At 46.5% G+C, this 22,566-nt stretch overlaps 1 protein-coding gene across 6 annotated transcripts in view; it reads right to left on the bottom strand.

The window, feature by feature from the left end:
• NIT1 (nitrilase 1) overlaps positions 1-22,126 on the bottom strand; it is a 73,595-nt gene extending 51,469 nt beyond the window's left edge. Inside the window, exon 1 of one of the 6 annotated variants that reach the window (XM_078780275.1) lies at positions 22,110-22,126. The gene's annotated coding sequence lies outside the window, so the exon portion shown is untranslated. Of the gene's footprint in view, positions 1-4,530; positions 4,555-20,994; positions 21,203-22,109 lie in introns of those variants that run through there. The other 5 variants (XM_078780277.1, XM_078780273.1, XM_078780272.1 and 2 more) reach the window with 5 other exon arrangements.
• Between the last annotated feature and the right edge of the window lie 440 nt (positions 22,127-22,566).

Raw genomic sequence — 22,566 nt, 5'->3', positions numbered from 1 at the left:
GCCGAAGAGACGGCAGAGATAGAGATTAAATCGGAGAAAAAAAATGGAATGCGCACAAAGTCTGTATTCACATCGTGATGTCGTGCTGCCTAACCCAAATGGAAGTTTGCAGGTGCGGTGGGAGGAGAAGAGAATCCCGAAGGTGAGTAGGAGCGTGTATGGCGCGAAAATGTTTGGCGCGAAAATGTTTGGCGGGAAAAGATTTTTCGCGCGCTTGGGATCGCGACGTCACCCGGGCGCTCATGGAAGGTCCGTGGTGCGAGGTGTGAAAGTGAATGGCGCACGTGTGCGAACGGCGCCGGAGCGCGAGTGTAAGACGGAGTGTATGTGGGAAGAGTGTGTTGAAGAAGAGTGTGGAACGGAGGGTGACACAGAGTGTGTGATGGCCGAAGAAAGTGTGTGGGAGTGCACACCAGAGCGCGTGATTGGGTGTGCAGCAAAAGAGTGCACACCCATGGTTGTTACGGAGTACATAACGGGAGAGTGTATGCAAGGGTGTGCGATGGCCAGGTGTGTTACGGAGTGTGTAACAGAGGAGTGTGTGTTAAGGGAGTGTGTGAGGGGCGTGAGTGCGCCTGAGTGGTGTGCACCTGAGTGTGCAAGAGAAGAGTGTGCACGGGAGAGTGCAGTAACGAAATGTGTGGAGTGTATGAGAGGCGCTGGAGCGCCTCGGTGTGCGAGTATAGAAAGGGTCACGTGGTGTGAGAATGCGGCTCAAGCATCGACCCAGCCCGGGGGGTTAGCGTTTAGGCCGAGGTATAGCCGACGCGAGCTCTCGGGGCGTGGTGCGCTTTGTGTGCTGCGGGGTCCGGCGGGGATCGTTGCCGCGGCGGTCTCGCAAGGAGCGCCATGCACGATTCGTGCCGGGCCCCGCCCTGTATGGTCGGTGCCGCACCTTGGCGAAAGAGGCAAACGGCACGGTTTGAGGGGGGGTAGGAGAGGTCGGAACTTCGCCCCCTGGCGGGCACGGTGCTCCGACCATGGGAGGTTGGGCCATCGTGCCGGAGACCGAAAGGCTCCGCGCAGAGATGGTGCCTGGAACCTTGGCCCAAGCATGCCTTCTCCCCAGAATCGAAAATGCCGGATGGACCCAACTAACAGGAGACCAACCACCCACATGCATTGCTCGGCTTTTCGAAGCCGAGCTGTGAAAATGTATTCCTGCACCGAGAGGCTTGAGTATAGTGGACAGATAGTAATGGCATTGGCGAATGGTACCTTTACCATTCATTGGGGCACATGAGCTATAGATTATGGGGTGGCAGTGAAAACTAGCCTAGGGCGGGCTATGATATTGTTAGGGATTTAGAAATGACGGTAGAGACATGAGATTTAAGTAGTGACTTTGTACAGGTAGAGGGGACGTAGAGAGATTAGATGGATGTTAATGACGAGGGAAGTGCTTAGTGTAAGGGAAGACGGGAAAGCACGAGTATTAGAGGGAAGTAGTTAGTTAGATGATGCTGTGTGTATGAGCTTGAGATTGAGAATCTTTGTGATGAGCTTGAGCAAATGAGGAATTGGATGGGAATCTTTGTGGTGAGCGTGAGCAAATGAGGAATTGGTCGGGGATGACCAGAGGTGATGTATGAGTGGTGTATTGAGGACAAGTGGAGGTGTGTTGAGTGAATGGACTTGCATGGTGTGCAAGTGGGGAATATTTGGTGTGGAATGCTTGGTGGGAGTAAGTGGTGTGGAATGAGTGGTGTGGAGTGCATGGTGCGAAGGAGTGGATGGGGGAAGATGGACCCCTTCACGAATACCCGGGGAGGGTAGTTTAAAGTTAGGTAGAGGGTTTAGGTAAATTGTTGGATATTGACACCTGTGGTGCAGGTAGTAGCAAGGTATTGCTTGGATGGGTGCATGAGTCTGTGGAAATGGCTGGGCGTGTGGGCCTGTTGGTGCTTATGGTTATTCGGGCACTCCGTCACTGGTAGTCTGTCGGCCAGGTGAGTCCGCAGGTATGGTATGGGAGCCAGTTAGGGTCAGAGTAGTGTTCAGTGGGGCCCGAGGATCCGAGAGAAGGACCCGGGTAGCCCAATGCCAGAGAGGGCATCAGAGGGGTGAGAGAGCCAGGAGGGGCCTTCCCCAGTTAGGTAGTCGCAAGGAGCGAGGCAAGCTCAGGTGGCGACTTCAGTGGCGGAGGTGCGCAGGTAGTTGGACCTGCTAGTGGAGCCACATGACCCAGCCCCGAAATTGTGCGAAGGCACAGTAGTGAAAAATTGGGGGAGTGAGAACCCAAATTTGGAAGGCACCACAGGGTGGGTCAATGGGAATTGGTTTTTAGAACCACATAGTTTAGAGATGACAATTGGCAGGGCATGACCCCGGGTAGTTTAAGAGTTAATGTTATTAGAGGATAGTCAGGATGAGAAATCTCTTCGCACCATCTGCATCCACTCACCAAGGTGACAGAACTCCACACCAAGTTTTGCAAATGTTTGGAAGGTAAAGACGCATCATGACATAAATGAGACAATGTGTTTATTCCATCTCTTCCTTCTTGGGAGGGATATTGGCTGACGAATTCGGAGTAGAGGGGGGATAAAAAAGACAAGACGTCGAGACGAATTTGTAAATTGTAAATACCGGGAAGGGCAAGGGTAGTGTAGGCTGACATGGGGGGGTTACGAACGGTTAGGGACGAGCTTTCTCTGCTCGCTCTCCGCGCCCCTCATGTTGCATTGCCTTGTATTGTGTGTACCTTTGCGCCCTTTCCTCCGCTGACTCTCTGCTTTGTCTTTCCTCCCCACCCATGGACCCATTATTTTTGTTGAGGGGAGTGTGCAGGAACCCTGAGCTGTGCGGCTGCACTTTTGCACTGCACTCTGCTACCTGTTGCTGCACCAGTACACCTAATGGACCACACGTTCTGTGGCCTGGCACCTTTGCTGGAGCAGACAATTGCTGCAAGCGTTATCTTGCCCTGCAGACCACTGGTTTTAAGAGGCGCCAAAGTCACGCAGATGGACCATGAGATTGGCCCTGCTGAAATAATAAAAAACGGACACGGTTTGTGCATTTTTTATTTATTCCGGTGTGTCAAGAAGGAAGACTGCAAGTTTTATTATGGCACACCGAAGACTAAGCAGGAAGACGCAAGAAGCAGCAGCCCAGCAGCAGCCAAGCAGCAAAAGCCAGCATTTATTGTGAAATGTGCATTTTTGATGATTGTGCATTTTTGTGCATTTTTGGTATTATGGTGTATTGGTGCAGTGCATGTGTTTCTCTCTCTCCAAAATTTCTTCCCACAAAAGAACAGGTCCTGGGTTGTAGAACTGTAAATAATTAGATTAGTCTTGTAAATAACATGCTCCCCACCGGCTTTATGTGTAGTTTGAGAATTATTTCCGCAATTCGGTTAGCCGTGGGTGTGAGTCTGTTAGTTAGTACACAACGCAGTAGGTGGGACATATTTAGTGTTGTAAAACTGTCACACACAGGGTGTTAGATTAAATGTAGAGGGGAACCACACCTAAGTGTCACATGTAATTTAAAAAGTAGTCCTGACCCTTGCTCAAAACCGGTCGTGCTCACATGTGTGGGTTTGGCTCGGGAACGAGCCTGGCGAAGGAGGGGGGCAGTGTTGCGGTTTTGAGATTGTACATATGACATCATTAAAGGTTAAAGGTTTGCCCCCCATAGTTAGTCCACAAGCAACACGTAGGCCCACTTAGAGTATTAGTTATGTCATAGTATGTGTAAGAGTAGGCCATTTCCCTAGTAATATCTGTGTTGTGTAAAGAAATGAGCTTAGGTCCTTTTCATTTAGCGGCCACCCTCTAATTACATCTATGGGCAAACTCGATCCCGCGCCCCATTTGGCATCCCTCAAGTTTGTTACGCTTTGGCTGCCAGCAGCGTTCGCTGCCCTTGGTTTTGCTCGAAACTAGTCCGGTAACACGAGGTAGGCCTAAGAAGAGGGAGGAGCACAAGGGTCGAGGTGTGGCCGCGACAAGCAGCACGTCAGAGGTGATGACGGTAAGAGCCATCAGCCAACGAGGGCTCAGAGGGCATGGCGTGATAGGGTGTGGTAAGAGGCGTCTAGCAAGTGCTGGAAGGTTCGCTTGGCAAGGCTAAAAACGCCTACTTGAGGTTGTTTCTGCCAAAGGGGGCAATACCACCAATTAGCGCCAAGGGTGTACTTACTTTTTCCACATGCGAAATTTGCATTTACGTTTGTTTAAATTATACAATGGACTACAAAATGTAAGTGTTTCATGATATTTGTTATATTATATCACCTTTATCTATCAATATTGTTGAAATGAAGATCAAATAGCTGTATGTTGAAATATGTTGAAAAAGTCAAAACTTTACATGGGGTGTACTTACTTTTTCACGTGACTGTATATATATGTACTAGCTGAGGTACCCGGCTTCGCCCGGGTTGAAGAAGAATAATACAAATATATGATGAAAAGAACATGTATATTTTAGAGCAATATCACAGTACATTTCCTACATGACGTTTTGTCAATTTTCAATTTCTCAAAACCTCTTGGGAAACAACATTTCTGGTTTTCTTACTTGGTGCCAAGACATAAAGATTGCTTGGTTTTCCAACCCTCGAGCAGCCCACGTACAGCTGGCCATGGGAAGTACCCGGCATTGCTGGGCGGGGGACGGGAGGGGAGGAGGAAGGGGAGGGGAGGGGAACGGGGAGGGAGGGGAGGAGAGGGTGGGGAGGGGAGGAGAGGGTGGGGAGGGGAGAAGAGGGGGGGAGGGGAGAAAAGGAGGGAGGGGGAGGAGGAGAGGGGAGGGGGGAGGGGGGAGGGGGAGGGGAGGGGGAGTGGAGAGGGGGGAGGGGAGGGGGAGGGGAGGGGGGTGTGGAGGGGGACGGGGAGGGGAGGGGGAGTGGAGGGGGAGGGGGGAAGGGGAGGGGGGAGTGGAGGGGAAGGGGGGAGGGGAGGGAGGGGGTGAGGAGTGGGAGGGGGATGGGAGGGGGAGGGGGAGGGGAGGGGGAGGGGGGAACGGCTAGCTTGGCAAGCGATAGCAGCCTTTTTACTTTTATTTTTACCTCAATGAGGGCTATATATATAGTCCGTGCTTGGAGCCTTAAAGTTCAACATAAAGTTTTTTTATGAAAAATAATGCAGATGTATAACAATCCACCAATGCAAGTTCAGAAATGAATGCAGATCCTTTACTTTGCGATACAAACGCAATTCCCGCCATTTCCACTCACGATCGAGGCCTCCACAGTGACCGCGCCTCTTCTTCCTTCTACAATTTCGTCTCACTTCTTTCACTCAAAATGCACGAAATTCTGCCGCATGAAATTATGTAGAAGCCTCGTCGGGGGGATATAAGGTAGATAAGGAAGGCGTTGTAACAGAAGAATCAAAAGAAAAGTGGAAGAACATAAGGAAATGGGAGCTATTCTGGACCCACAGCTAAACCCGACAAACCATTGCAATACACCCCGAACGTCTAGCGCCGCCACAAACTACACCATGGAATTGCAGTTGGCGCAGTTTTTTTTAACCATTGATATTAAAATAAAACGTAGCCTAAAACCACCGGGATTTTATGCTGATTCCGAATCTGTGTCTAAAACTTTTCTCTGATGTGTAGTTCTTGAGTTATAAGCGGACATCCAGACACACACACACACACACACACACACACACACACACACACACACACACACACACACACACACACACACACACACACACACACACACACACACACACACACACACACACACACACACACACACACTCTCCTTTATATATAGAGACTAGCTGAGGTACCCGGCTTTGCCCGGGTTGAATAAGAATAATACAAATATATGATGAAAAGAACATGTATATTTTAGAGCAATATCACAGTACATTTCCTACATGACGTTTTGTCAATTTTCAATTTCTCAAAACCTCTTGGTATACAACATTTCTGGTTTTCTTACTTGGTGCCAAGACATAAAGATTGCTTGGTTTTCCAACCATCGAGCAGCCCACGTACAGCTGGCCATTAGTAAGGGCATTTTATGAGATATTTCACAAATCTGTTAACTAAATTGTTACCAAAAAATTTCTTCACCAATATGTTTGTAAAGGTGTGTAATAACATGTGTTAAAATGTTGAAGTTCAACTCCCGTGGGAAACCCAGAAAAAAAGCTGTTGAATTCGGGTACCGAAAAATTATTTTCGAGAATTTTTATTTTTTTTAATCGGCCCTTAAGTAACTTATGAGGGGTCAAATAAGGGTTTTTCATGATTCTGAGTTGATTGTTAACATTTATATTTTCACTTTTACATTTACACACAAAGTAGCTTTTATTTCACATACATATATAATACTCAAGAGTTATTTCTCATTCACAATGTCAGAAGTTTCAACAGTCATTGTCTATGTCTTCTTCAGACTCAACAACATCATGGCTGCAGTTTCTGCATGTAATGCCATTACAGACTCCACAGGCCGAGATGCACGTGACCCCATTCTTCTTGCAGCTGCATCAAGTAAAGACCACCTGATCATTACTTGACAATTCACTTTCACTGGCTGGCACTTTGGCTGTCATCACTGATTGATCCTCAAGCGCAGCATAAACCGCAACCTCATCATTGATCTGTTCATCGGTTTCCTCCACAATGGTGTCAAGAGTGCCAGAAGTATCTGGAACATCATCTCCACTCCTACTATTAAGGAAGCAGTATTTGTAGTTTCGTGTCTCCGTGTAAGACTCAGTGTATCCCAGCCGGTGGAACTTGTTGAGCATCCATTTTGACCCAAATCTATGATCAAGTTGTATGGCAAGCCCCATTTGGTGTGGCAATACTCCAGACCGAGGTCGACAGGCCTTAATAAAATTCTGCCCCCAAACGGCAACTCTTTCGTCTGTCTTGACAATCGGTCTCAAGAACATCTGAAGGCTTGCAGGAACAAGTGTCAGCTGGCTATCGATGTCAGTCATACTGTGTGTGGTGCGGTATGACTTTGGACCTAAATCAATCAAGGCAATATCATTGGATATGAACTTGAGTGCCGTCTTTATGATCTGAGTCTTCTCATCTCCATGGTCAAGATTAGCATGATGCTCTCGCAGAATATTGTCGGTGCCATCTTTGAGACAGAGTACATCTGCCCTTCTTTCCTGTGTTGTGAAATACAAGGTGTCTTCGTATTTCTCTAGAAGTTTTATCTTTAGCCAATGCTTTGAATAAGAACGGCTCTTCTCTGGTGACTGATCAAACTCCTGCAGCTTTTCATGGACTTGGTCCATGTTCATTACCCCATGCTCTAATTCTGAGTCTAACCATTCGCAAAATTCAATAAAAACTGCCTCTCGCTCCTCATCAATACTCCTCTGTCCTCTCTTCCTTTTTCCTTCCTCATCAGTCTTGGACAAACTGTCACCTCTCGCAAACATAAGCTTGCATCGCAAATGGTACAGTGTTTCTTCTGCTACCAAGTCGTTGATCCCTTCCAGGCGTCCAGTGACTTCAGTGCCCCAGTCATCCCCGCGACTCCGTGCTGTCTTCAGCAAGCTTGCCTTCAGTGTATCTGCAGTCAAATTATCTGGCACTCTGTATTTCTTTCTAGCTTGTGCTGGATTATTTTTGTAGAGCTGGGCTGGTTGGTTGCAAAGATTGCATACATCCTTATACAGGAGGTCAACTGACTGTGATCTTCTAGAACTGCAGCCAGTTGATGAACTGAACTCACAAGTAGTGCGTCTTCTCTTCAACTTTGATGACTCTTTCTCTGCCTTTGATGCTTGAGCTGACTTCTTGGTGGTTGCAACAAAGTTGTTGTACAGATCATTTTTACACTTCTGGTGGTACCTCAGTTTTCCTTCCTTTTGAGCCTCCTTCATACGTTCCACAACAGTAACATTTTCGACAGTTTCTGCTTGTTTCAATAAAGTTGAGTATCCCTTTGGAGTTGCCTGTATGAGCCTTTCAGCTGGTGTATCCGAGCGTGCACAGATGAAGCAATTGAGCACAGGTGGAGTAACGTCTTCATCCATATTGCTAGACTCCATGTCCTGCAAAGTAGAAAATGAGATATATTTAGAAATTATTTTTCCACAAAGGAGTGTCTGTGGTGAAATATAAATGTTAACAATCAACTCAGAATCATGAAAAACCCTTATTTGACCCCTCATAAGTTACTTAAGGGCCGATTTAAAAAAATAAAAATTCTCGAAAATAATTTTTCGGTACCCGAATTCAACAGCTTTTTTTCTGGGTTTCCCACGGGAGTTGACCTTCAACATTTTAACACATGTTATTACACACCTTTACAAACATATTGGTGAAGAAATTTTTTGGTAACAATTTAGTTAACAGATTTTCATATGTTTCCCTTACTACATGGGAAGTACCCGTCATTGCCGGGCGGGGGAAGGGAGGGGAGGAGGAAGGGGAACGGGGGGGGGGGGGGGGAGGGGAGGGGAGGGGAGGGGAGGGGAGAGGAGGAGGGGAGGGGAGAGGAGGAGGGGAGGGGAGGAGGGGAGGGGAGGAGGGGAGGGGAGGGGAGGAGGGGAGAGGAGGAGAGGAGGGGAGGAGGGGAGGGGAGGAGGGGGGGAGGAGGGGAGGGGGGGAGAGGGTGGGAGGAGAGGGTGGGGAGGGGAGGAGAGGGTGGGGAGGGGAGAAGAGAGGGAGGGGAGAAGAGAGGGAGGGGAGAAGAGAGGGAGGGGAGAAGAGGGGGGAGGGGAGAAGAGAGGGGAGGGGAGAAGAGGGGGGGAGGGGAGAAGAGGAGGGAGGGGGAGGAGGAGAGGGGAGAAGAGGAGGGAGTGGAGCAGGAGGGGGGAGGTGAGGGGGGAGGTGTGTGGGGAGGGGGGAGGTGAGGGGAGGTGTGTGGGAAGGGGGGAGGTGAGGGGGAGGTGTGTGGGGAGGGGGGAGGTGAGGGGGAGGTGTGTGGGGAGGGGGGAGGTGAGGGGGGGGGAGGTGAGGAGGAGGGGGGAGGCGAGGGGGAGGGGAGGTGGGAGGGGAGGGGGGAGTGGAGGGGGAGAGGGAGGGGAGGGGGGAGTGGGGAGTGGGAGGGGGGAGGGGGAGTGGGAGGGGGGAGCAGGGAGTGGGAGGGGAGTGTGGGAGGGGGGGGGGAGTGGGAGGGGGGAGGGGGGAACGGCTAGCTTGGCAAGCGATAGCAGGCTTTTTACTTTTATTTTTACCTCAATGAGGGCTATATAATATATAGTTCGTGCTTGGAGCATTCAAGTTCAACATAAAGTTTTTTTATGAAAAATGATGCAGATGTATAACAATCCACCAATGCAAGTTCAGAAATGAATGCAGATCCTTTACTTTGCGATGCAAACGCAATTCCCGCCATTTCCACTCACGATCGAGGCCTCCACACAGAACTCAAATTGACGTAGAAGAACTATGCCCGTTCACGACACACACACAGCGGTGGCCCCGCTCGCGCGCTCACGCCGCCATTTTAGTTAGCGCAAGAACTGAATAGGCGAACGTGTGCGCTAGCTAGGCCTAGTGGAAGTGGATGAGTGGACGTGAATTTTTATATTGGACGGTGACACACACACACACATTATATATTGTATAATGGACTATATTCTATATTGTATAATGGACATTGTATAATGGACATTATATATTAATGTATATACATTGTATAATTATATTGTATATACTGTATATTGTATATATATATATTATATTGTATATTGTATATACTAGGGCATGCCCGTACTATATATAAGCTAGGACGTGCCCGTACGTGGGTGCCCGTTCCTTGCCAAAAAAAAAAAAAAAAATTTGTGTAGGGGTGTGTGTGTGTAAACATCCTAGGGCGTGCCCGTACGTGGGTGCAAAAAAACATGCGTGCAAACAACAACAACAAAAAAAAACTTTGAAACCACGTGGCAGTAACGACCACAGAACCCCCCCCCCTCTATTTACATGAATGGTTTGGTCCATTCGCAACGACCACAGAACCCCCCCCTCTATTTACATGCAATGGTTTGGTCCATTCGCAACGCCAAAGCGAACGGCGAACGGCTAAATCGCCATAGCTCGGTAAGTACTTGTCCGATTAATTTCAAACCTTGAAAAGGCACATCCTCGGGTCCCCAGCAATATACCTGGCAAGTTTAAAGTATATCGGACCCGTGGTTGTCGAGAAACAGCGGTCACAGACAAACAAACAAACGTACAAACGTACAAACAAACACACAGAGATTACTGGAATTATAGATAGATATTATATTATATTGTATATATATTATATTGTATATATATTGTATATATATTATATTGTATATGTATATATTGTATATTGTATATGTATACTATATGTATATGTATATATACTATATGTATATGTATACTATATGTATATATGTATATATGTATGTATATATGTATATATGTATATATGTATATATATGTATATATGTATATTGTTACGGACACGGTTTTTGGATGTTATTTTACCGAGCGGTGGTGTATTTAACCGCGTCCGAACAGTTACTCCCCGATTAGAACCCGATTCCAACCGAACGTTGACTAATCGCGCTACAGATATTCAATTGGGAAACCTCTAAAGCGACCGAAAGAGAAGAAGAGAGAAGAAAGACAGAGTTTGGAGGAAGAACAGATTTATTATACACACACAAGCAATATTTTAGAGCGACCAATATTATTTACAGCAATAGATGGAAAAGAGCAGTCACACAGTGCATTGTTAACTTATTCTATTTCATTTACTTAATCCCCAAGACAAACGAGTAGGACAGGACGTTCACACTCACACGGTGGATATTGCAGGCAGGTAATGGCTCGAGGTTGATTGCTTGAGAGGAAGGCAAGGTCGGAGGCAGCAGCTTTCAACCCCTCGCGGTTTTGGCGGGAAAACCTCCGTCGCGTATCCGCGGCCGTCACGCGCTGGCTCGGCACACCTGCTCCTCTTCCTGGGGTGGAGCCGTCTCCCTCCGTTCAGCGCGTCTCTCCAACGACAGGGGATATTGCAGGCAGGTAGGTAGGGCTTGCGGTGGATTGCGCTCCTCTTCCAGGTCATCCCCCAGCGTATCTCTCAAGGCCTCTCCATAAAGCAGTTCCTTACATTCGCTTTTATCACCTCCGGCGGAATTAAGCCGCCGGCTCCGAGGGCACGCCTACCGGGTCACTCACCGCGGTGTTGATTGGCTGTTAGGGCCGGTTCACTCCTGCCCTCTTCTGACGAGGTGGAGACACGCCTTTCTTCTCCGACCCTGTTTCATGGCCAATGGTGGTTGAAGAGAAAAACCGACCAAAATGCGGAAGGCAAATGGAAGGGAGGTTTTGGGGAAATTGGAAGGGCCTACGCTTATTTTGTTTGATACAATGCAAAGTCAATCTAGTGGAAAACACATACTTAGCCTACATGGAATAAGGAAATACACTATTTAAAAGATATATCGTGACCTGCGTGTATGTTCTATGAAATTAATTAGGAGGACGGCTGCGACCATTATTTACATTACCAGGATGTTACCATACCAAAACCATACTCTTCACATCCGTTACCCTTCCTCCAAAATTGTTACACTCCTCAAAACCCGTTACACTTCTCAAAACCCGTTACACTTCTCAAAATCGTTACACTGCACCCTCCTTTCTTCAGGCACGTCCTCGGGCCTACTAGACTTAACTGAGTGTGACATGTAGGTGTAATTCCCTCTACAATTAACCTGACCCTGAGTGTGACAATTTTAAAACACAAATAAGTATGTCCCCCTATTGCATTGCATCCTGTCTAACAGACTCAAGCCCACAGCTAACCGAATTACGGAATTATTCTGAAACTATACATTTACGGTGGGGAGCATTATTTACAATGACGTGATTTCTTATTTACAACGCAACCCAGGACCTGTGTGTTTTTTTCTTTTCTTTTTAGGGAACAAGAGAAAGAAATTCCTGTTGGGAGGGAGGAGACAGCACGCATTGCATCGATGCACCAGTACCAGTACCACCAAAGCACCCAAAAGCACCCAAACACCACAAAGCACCCAAAAGCACCATCCGGTGCGGTCACCATGGCTCATAATAAACACAACAAAACAACTGGTGGTGGTCTTCTCCTTGTCTGCTGGGCCGATGTTCTTCCTGACGTCTTCTGGCTTCATGCGGCCTATTTGGACATAATAAAAAGCACAACTTGTGTTCGTTTTTTATTATTATTTAGGGCCTCAGGGGCCAACTAAGGGTGGTCCACCTGTTTGGCATAGGTGCCACCTTACCGAGGTCCGCAAGCAAGATTCCCTGGCCACTATGGCCGGTCTCCAACAGAGGTGCTCTGCCCCATAACCTGGGGTCCATCAAGTGGTACTTGGCCGCCGAACAGCGGTCCATAAAGTGGTACATCAACGCAATGCGTGCTGGTTCTGGGAATCTCGGGCGCACAATGGCCACCTCACGCACGCTCCCCTCGGCACCCAATGGCGCACAGGTCATGTGGGAGACAAAAGAAAGACAATTGAGCGAGGGGTAAGGTCACAAGGGTACACGTCAAACAAGGCAATGCAAGGTGAAATGCGTACGGAGGGCGAAGTGAGAAAGCTCGTCCCTACCGTACGTCACCCCCCTGTCACCTACACTACCCTTGCTCTTACCCCATATTTACAAAATCTACCCATTTACAAATTCGTCACTACTGTCACGTCTTCCCCATATTTCCCCTATACCAAATTCGTCTCCACAATCCCTCTACTTCAAAATTTGCCATCACCAAATTCATCATCAATCCTCATAAGGAGGAAGAGATGGAATCACAAAGCACAATGTCACACCCACGTCATGATGCGTCTCACAATCCAAACATTTGCATCATAAAAAAAAATAATCAAAACATGGCATGGTGTGGAGTACCTGTCACCTCAGGTGAGTGGATGCAGATGGTGTGAGGAGATCCTTCACCCTAACTATCCTCTAAATGATTTTAACACACTTTACACTACCCGGGGTCTTTCCCTGCCAATCCATTGGCAATCTTACTCTATGTGGTTTTAAAAACCAATTCCCATTGACCAAACTGTGGTGCTTCTCAATTTGGGGTCTCACTCCCCCGATTCATCTCCCTGTGCCCTCGCACAATTTCTGGGCTGCGACGTGCAGCTCTCCCAGCAGGTCTACCCACCTGCACACCTCCACCACTGTAGTTGCCACCTGAGCTTACCTGCTCCTCACCCTAACCTAACTAACTGGGGAAGACCCCTCTTGGATCTGTCACCCCACTGGTGCCCTCTGGCACTGGGCTACCCGGGTCCGTCCTCCGGATCCTCGGGCCCCATCCACAACAACTACTACCGGCTCCCAGAGCCCACCTGCGGCCTCACCTGGCCGACATCCTCACAGTGGTGGAGTGCTCAAACAACTACACACACTAACAGGCTACACGCCCAGCCATTTCCACAACACTAATGCACCCATCCAAAGACCATTCTGTCACCCGCACCACAGATGCCAATATCCAACCACAATTTACCTGTACCCTCTACCTAACACTTACACTACCCGCCCCGGGTATCCGTGATGGGGGTCCACTCTTCCCCCATTCACACCTTCGCACCATCCACTCCACTCCACAATTTCCACCATTCTCACTCCACGACCATCCATTCCAATCCTCCAGACCATTTATTCCATACACCTGTCTTTCATTCACCTGTCGTTGCACACCTGTGCAATCCTACCTGGTGCCACCTGCACCCTCCTCCTCTTCCTGGACCATTTGGTCAACACAACACGCAATCACCACTACTCCCTCATACACTGCTCCATTCACCTGTTCAGTTGCACACCTGTGCAATCACACCTGTTCAATCCTCACACACACGGCATCATCTCAGCTAACTACTCCCCTCTGAACTTGCGCTTCCCAGTCGTCCCTTTAAACTATTGCGCTCCCACGTCATTATCATTCATACTAATCTACCTGCGTCCCCACTACAGGTATCAGTCACTAACTAAACTTAACGTTACCTAATGTCAATCTTCGCTAGATCCCTACACACCATATCCTAACCCACCCGGGCTAGTTTTCACTGCCATACACCCCATAATCTAGTGCTCCTTTGCCCCCACCTGTGAGGGATGGTGGATTTGCCATCCCACCACATCGGGGGTCTCTCACTACCAATTTCGCTCGTCCAAATCCAACAATTCAAAAATTTTCCATTTACTGCCAATTCCATTCACTTTTCTAAATTTCGTTTTAAATCACTATCACTATCACCATCACCCGTCTACTTATTACATCCTCTCGGTGCGCCAATTCACATCACCCGTCTACTTATTACATCCTCTCGGTGCGCCAATTCACATCTACAGCCCGGCTTCGTACAGCCGAGCAATGAACGCGGGTCGTTTTGTGCCAGCGGCTGGATACGTCCCGCATTCGGGGCAGGGACGGAGGCTTACCCGGGCCGAGATCCCATGCACCACTTCGGCGTGGAGCCATCCAATGTCCCGATCTCGACCTGCCGGCACGTCTCAATAGAAAGTGGTCGCCATGACGACCCTTCCTATCGAGCTGCCCGCTCCCCCTTGTGGAGCCCGGACGCGGCCGCTCCACGCGAGGCCCAGCGTGGATCGCGCACGGCGGTCCTTTCGAACCCGCCGTGGCTCGGATCTCCGCTGGTTCTCGCGGCACGCGAAGCCCGGCACGCACCGAGGGCCCGATCCGGCTAAAAGTCGACCTAACCTTTAACCCGGTTACCGTCGACGCTTCACCTGCAGGCTTACATGCATACGCTACCTCTTTCTTGCTCATACATGCAGCCGTTCCCATTCTCCTCGTACCTTTTCTTTCACACCTCGGTACACTCACTCCGCTCACCGACTTGGTCACACACCTGACCACCGAACACTTTGGCACACATTCGTTGCTCGCACACCTCACCAATACACCGCTTCGCGCCCCCTCCTCGGTCACCTCCTCTGTGACAATCACAGGTGTGCTCTCATTCGCACACCCAACCACGTGCCTCACTACCAACTCAAATGTGCCTTCCCACACACGCTCTACCATTCCAGGTGTGCATCCTTCCATCCCAGGTGTACATCCTCGCTCACCTGTCATAACCAACTCACGCTCCGTTTCACTCTCACTACTCTCACCTCCATTCTTGACAGCGCACTCACCCTTACTTTCGACGGCACACTCTTTCCTCATGCACCCGTCCGTTACACACCTTTCTCGCGCACACCCTCCCGTTACATCCTCTGTAACACTCACCACAGGCGTACACTTCCTCGTTACATCCTCTGTAACACTCACCACAAGTGTACACTCTCTCGTTACTTCCTCCGTAACACTCACCACAGGTGTACACTCTTTCGTTACTTCCTCCGTAACACTCACCACACCGCGCTTCCATGTACCCCCTCGCACACGCGCTCCGACCGGCTCACTCCTGACGGCACACTCACTCCTCGGCGTGCACTTTTTCCTCACACACCCCATGGTCGGACATTCTCGCACACCTCTTTTTTCGCACACCTGACCTGTCACACACTTCACCAACGGCCTTTCACGAACACCCGGATCCAAACCAATCCCCAAGCCGACTGAAGCTTTCCCCACATCATATACATTGCCACTCACCTCCGTACCTCGTCGCACCTCCTCTGCCACCTGCAAACTTTTTATTTGGTTAGTGAGCACCGCATCATGATTTGAACACAGACCTTGTACATATTCCATGACTTCCTCCTTTATCTCCCTCTTAGTTTCCCTCCGTCTCTTTTTAATTTCACTCACCCCTTCTTCCACCTCCTCTAATTTTTCCTTTACCTCCTTCATCTCCCGGTGCGCCCCCTCTATTTCTTCCTCTAACGCCACCTTAACCGTTTCTACGTGCGTCCTTACCTCCCGGTCCTTCGTCTCCATTGCTTCTGTCACCTCTTCCAACCTCTTCGTCAATCCCTCATGTACCATTTGACATTCCTTTTGTGTCGCTATTAATTCATTTTTAATGTCCTTTTGTGTTGCTTTTAAACCCCCGATGATTGCTGTGTTCTTTTCCACTTGGTCCGCTAGTTCTTTTTGTCCCACCGTCAGCTGTTCTACTCCTTTCGTCAGATCTTCTATTCCCCCCTGTAACTTTACCGTATTATTTCTCACCTCTTTCTCGATACGCTTTTCGCCTTGCTTTACCTCCTCGCGTAGCCCCGAGACCTCCTCACTCATCCCTCTTCGTATTTCCTCCATCTGGTTCCCCATCTGTTCGATTTCCCGGGCGGATTGTTCCCCCATTTCCCGCAATTTGTCCTCCATCCTATTTTCTAACCCCATTAACCCATTTTTCACCCCCTCTAACTGATTCTCTTGAGCGGCCATTCTGTTTTCTACCCCCATTAACCCATTTTTCACCCCTTCTATCCCATTGTCTAATCCCTCAAATTTCTTGTCTAACTCCTTAAAATTATTGTCTAACCCCTCAAATTTCTTGTCTAACTCCTTAAAATTATTGTCTAACCCCTCACCGGTACCCCTCGCTTCGTCCCTCATTACTCCCATTTGGTTTCCCATTACCCCCATTTGGCCCTCTAATCGCTCACTCTGAGCATCCATTTTTGCTTCTAGCCCCATATTTGCCATTAGTATGGTTGCATTAATCTGCGCCATGAGGTCCCGCACATCAATTCCCGCTATTTGCGCAGCGGGCGCGGCTACCCCGCGCTCGTGCGAGCCGCCCCTTTGTGCGTCTGATACCACGTGCGCGAGAGCGCCATTTTGCGCGTCTGACACCCCCTCAACCGCCTCCTCATTGCTCTCCTCCTCCCTTTCTTCCACATACATTTCCCCTGGTTCCTGGGTTACCCCTAACCCGTCTATCTCCCCCACCGACATCCGATCGCCTTGATTGTCCATGGCGCGATCTCAAAATTCGGGTTTTATAAAACAACACAATTTCGGCAGCTCGTAATTTTGACCAAAATTTTTTTTTTAAAATTTGGGCCTAACAAATTTAGTCCCGGGTCCGAATCTCACTCCTCGACACCAATTGTTACGGACACGGTTTTTGGATGTTATTTTACCGAGCGGTGGTGTATTTAACCGCGTCCGAACAGTTACTCCCCGATTAGAACCCGATTCCAACCGAACGTTGACTAATCGCGCTACAGATATTCAATTGGGAAACCTCTAAAGCGACCGAAAGAGAAGAAGAGAGAAGAAAGACAGAGTTTGGAGGAAGAACAGATTTATTATACACACACAAGCAATATTTTAGAGCGACCAATATTATTTACAGCAATAGATGGAAAAGAGCAGTCACACAGTGCATTGTTAACTTATTCTATTTCATTTACTTAATCCCCAAGACAAACGAGTAGGACAGGACGTTCACACTCACACGGTGGATATTGCAGGCAGGTAATGGCTCGAGGTTGATTGCTTGAGAGGAAGGCAAGGTCGGAGGCAGCAGCTTTCAACCCCTCGCGGTTTTGGCGGGAAAACCTCCGTCGCGTATCCGCGGCCGTCACGCGCTGGCTCGGCACACCTGCTCCTCTTCCTGGGGTGGAGCCGTCTCCCTCCGTTCAGCGCGTCTCTCCAACGACAGGGGATATTGCAGGCAGGTAGGTAGGGCTTGCGGTGGATTGCGCTCCTCTTCCAGGTCATCCCCCAGCGTATCTCTCAAGGCCTCTCCATAAAGCAGTTCCTTACATTCGCTTTTATCACCTCCGGCGGAATTAAGCCGCCGGCTCCGAGGGCACGCCTACCGGGTCACTCACCGCGGTGTTGATTGGCTGTTAGGGCCGGTTCACTCCTGCCCTCTTCTGACGAGGTGGAGACACGCCTTTCTTCTCCGACCCTGTTTCATGGCCAATGGTGGTTGAAGAGAAAAACCGACCAAAATGCGGAAGGCAAATGGAAGGGAGGTTTTGGGGAAATTGGAAGGGCCTACGCTTATTTTGTTTGATACAATGCAAAGTCAATCTAGTGGAAAACACATACTTAGCCTACATGGAATAAGGAAATACACTATTTAAAAGATATATCGTGACCTGCGTGTATGTTCTATGAAATTAATTAGGAGGACGGCTGCGACCATTATTTACATTACCAGGATGTTACCATACCAAAACCATACTCTTCACATCCGTTACCCTTCCTCCAAAATTGTTACACTCCTCAAAACCCGTTACACTTCTCAAAACCCGTTACACTTCTCAAAATCGTTACAATATATATATGTATATATGTATATATGTATATATATATATACATATATGTATATATATATACATATATGTATGTATAATGTATATATGTATATATACATGTATGTATAATGTATACATGTATGTATGTATAATGTATGTATACATGTATACATGTATGTATGTATACATGTATATGTATGTATGTATACATATACATATGTATACATACATGTATACATACATGTATACATGTATGTATGTATACATATGTATACATGTATACATATGTATACATGTATACATATACATATATATGTATGTATACATGTATGTATGTATGTATGTATACATGTATGTATAATGTATATATGTATATATGTATATATGTATATATGTATATACTATATGTATACTATATGTATATGTACATATATGTATATGTATATGTATATATTGTATATTGTATATGTATATATTGTATATTGTATATGTATACATTGTATATGTATACTATGTATATTGTATATTGTATATTATATATGTATATTGTATATTGTATATGTATTATATTGTATATGTATATATTGTATATGTATATATATATATTGTATATATATTGTATATTGTATATATATTATATTGTATATATATTGTATATATATATATATATTATATTGTATATATATTATATTATATTATATTATATATATTATATTATAAATTATATTGTATATTGTATATATATATATTGTATATATAATTGGACATTATACATTGTATAATGGACATTATATATTGTATAATGGACTATATTGTATAATGGACTATATTGTATAATGGACTATATTCACTATATATTGTATAGTGAATTTTTATATTGGACGGTGACACACACACACACACATTATATATTGGACGGTGACTGACTGACACACACACACACACACACACACACACACACACACACACACACACACACACACACACACACACACACACACACACACACACACACACACACACACACACACACACACACACTAACAGATGGGACTACATAAACGAAAAACTACATCTGTGCATAACGTGAAAGTTTAACTAGAGTTTGGCGAGTAAACTCTTCATAATTAAGAAAAATAAATTACTTACCTGTGGAATGTTTTCCCAGAACCTTTCACAAGTCGATTTGTACAGTTTATTGCAGCACAAGAAGGCATATTGCTGATATTTGTTGAACATTCACACTGCTCATGTTAACAATAGGCCTATCTGTACGCAGAAAGCGGAGGTGTCTTGCGCTAACTAAAATGGCTGCCGCGTTGCGGCGGAGGGGCCACACAGCGACCTGCATAGTTCTTCTACGTTAATTTGAGTTCTGTGGGCCTCCACAGTGGCCGCGCCTCTTCTTCCTCCTACAACTTCGTCTCACTTCTTTCACTCAAAATGCACGAAATTCTGCCGCATGAAATTATGTAGAGGCCTCGTTGGGGGGATATAAAGTAGATAAGGAAGGCGTTGTAACAGAAGAATCAAAATAAAAGTGGAAGAACATAAGGAAATGGGAGCTATTCTGGACCCACAGCCAAACCCGACAAACCATTGCAATACACCCCGAACGTCTAGCGCCGCCACAAACTACACCATGGAATTGCAGCTGGCGCGGTTTTTTTTAACCATTGATATTAAAATAAAACGTAGCCTAAAACCACCGGGATTTTATGCTGATTCCGAATCTGTGTCTAAAACTTTTCTCCGATGTGTAGTTCTTGAGTTATAAGCGGACATCCAGACACACACACACACACACACACACACACACACACACACACACACACACACACACACACACACACACACACACACATACATACATACACACACACACACACACACACACACACACACACACACACACACACACACACACACACACACACACACACACACACACACACACACAGACACTCCTCCTTTATATATAGAGAAGATGTGAAGTTAATTCAGGTTGGATGTAGGATCTCAATAATTTTTCACCCGGCACGTAATGTATTATCACACACACATTCAGGAACCTTATCGTTTCCAGTATGTGCACTCGATTTTCAGTGCATTTACGGACTATCACGCAAAAGATGTACATTTTAATGAAAACGGACACAATAATACAACAAATTACAAATTCTGGAGGTTTAAAAAAATGTATTTTGCAATTATTCCATTAATTCGTATTTCAGTTGTTATTAACGATAATGTATCACAATAGTTCAAAGAAAGACTGGAGTCTTCAAATTCCAAAATAACTTTTTGTTGTTTCATCAAATTTGCAGAGAAGTCTCATCGTCGATCCTTTATCGATCAGACTTGTATTTAATATTTGAAATGTCTCAATTAATTTTGATTTAATTTAACCTACACCATGGCGCTGGCTATAGGAACTGGGAAAGAGACATTTATGAGATTCATCATTCATTTCGTGTGCATCACGTGGCTGCTGGTTTGCATCATTGCTGGGGACACGGCTTGCTGTGTCACCGATGCAGTGCCCCTGGTATAACTATAACTATAAGGAATTAAAGAACAACCTTGCTGGGCACGAACGAGTTGGAAGCCAAATTAACAGTCGACTTAGAACCACGTGTCTTTGAGCTCGTTTTAAATCATTTTCAGTGATCCAAGGCTCATCGTGAAACTTGTCCACAAATTACGTACAAGATGAGGGAATTAGTGCAAATGAATGTGAATTAGAAGGACGGTTGTCGACAGGAGGGTACCCCAAAGTGAATCACAAGGACAGTAGACGATGTATAAACTAGTTAACAAATGATTAACAAACTAGGATATACAGGACAAACGACAAATACATACAGTATGTAGGATTTGAATCTGGGTTCCGATCTGTATCACAAGACATCGATTCAGTTGGGAACGGTAAACAAGCCCACGAGTCACGACGCGCGCAAGCACCACCCCAAGAGTGTGTCCCATTAACATTACCAACAACCTTGAGATTGCTCACTGAGTGGCTTAAGTATTGAAGCAAGTTCTCCAAGGAAACGGTTGATACGGAACGGCCGGCTTGGCAAGCGATAGCGAGCTGATTGGGAATGGAACACTCCCGGGTTTTGCAGTCTGCTACACCGCATCAAAATGAGTTCGTGGGCATTGCACACAATAATTTAAAACTTGCAAATGAATTATCGGGATTTATAAACCCGCACGCCCATTGCAAACTTAACTTTTATTCTAAAGCAGTATTTTTTAATACACAAATCACGAAAATTTCAATTTGGAATCACTAGCGTGACTCTACGCGCCTCACCGCACGTCGTTTCAGAAGGATAGGCATCTTTGACCATTTCGGGGTATTTGGGGTCTACAGGGTATTTTGGGTCTTCAGGGTCTTTAAGGGTCTTTGTGGTTTTCAGGGTGTTTTGGGTCTTCAGGATGTTTTGGGTCTTCGGGGTCTTTTGGGTATTCCGGGTCTTTTGGGTCTTCGGTGTGTTTTGGGTCTTCGAGGTGTTTTGGGTCTTCGGGGTGTTTTGGGTCTTCGGGGTGTTTTGGGTCTTCGGGGTCTTTTGGGTCTTCGGGGTATTTTGGGTCTTCGGGGTCTTTTGGGTCGTCAGGGGTCTTGGTGGTGTTAAGGGTCTTGGGGGCTTTAAAGGGTCGTCAAAGGTCTGAGGAGTCTCAGCAGTCTAAACCTAATTAAGAGTTTACGGACTGTGTTTTGGGTGTTAATTTTATTTTAAGAAGAAGAAGAAGACGTTTTGGTCGCGTATAAACAAACATAAACTAGCTTCACTTTTGAGCGCCCGAAATTCCCAGGCAAACGCTATAACGCACCAGGTTTACAACCTGTGCGTTAATAACCATAGACGTTTGCTCTATTATAATAAGAGAAACAAAAGCAAAGATAAATCACAGGGTGCCACAAAGCAGACCGGAAGAATAAAGTCTGCATCTATATAGGCCTCTTCCTCTACCTTCCATTTTTATTCTTCTTCTTCTTTTTAATCTTCTTCCACTGCTTCATCATCTTCTACATTTGCGTGAAAATGGCGTTTCAAAGCCTCGTGGCTCTATATACACCACTCAACAAAACACGTCGGCCGGAAACGAGCCGTCAAGTTCCGGTAAACTTTATATAGTTCGTTCCGGGTTTTTTTTTTTTAACTCCAATACCGATTTGCAGAATCTGTGTCTATTTGTGGGACGTGGGTTGTCCAGAAATAATGTACTTCTTACCAAGAAGTCACCAGCAGCACCCGGTTGCTGAAAGATCGGGCAAGCGCTATCCTGTGAATAAATTACTTATCTGGTGGATAAAACATCAAAAGTTTTCCATACACTTACAGGACGGTTCCTACCCTGGTGAAGTCATACGAAATACTTTAAAAACGGGACTGCTTCTTCACTTGATGATAAATGGTAGGTTAGTTA

Source organism: Myxine glutinosa, chromosome 6, assembly GCF_964187855.1.
Source record: "Myxine glutinosa chromosome 6, kmMyxGlut1.1, whole genome shotgun sequence".
Classification (NCBI taxonomy): domain Eukaryota; kingdom Metazoa; phylum Chordata; class Myxini; order Myxiniformes; family Myxinidae; genus Myxine; species Myxine glutinosa.
This window is presented reverse-complemented; position numbering and strand designations above follow the sequence as displayed.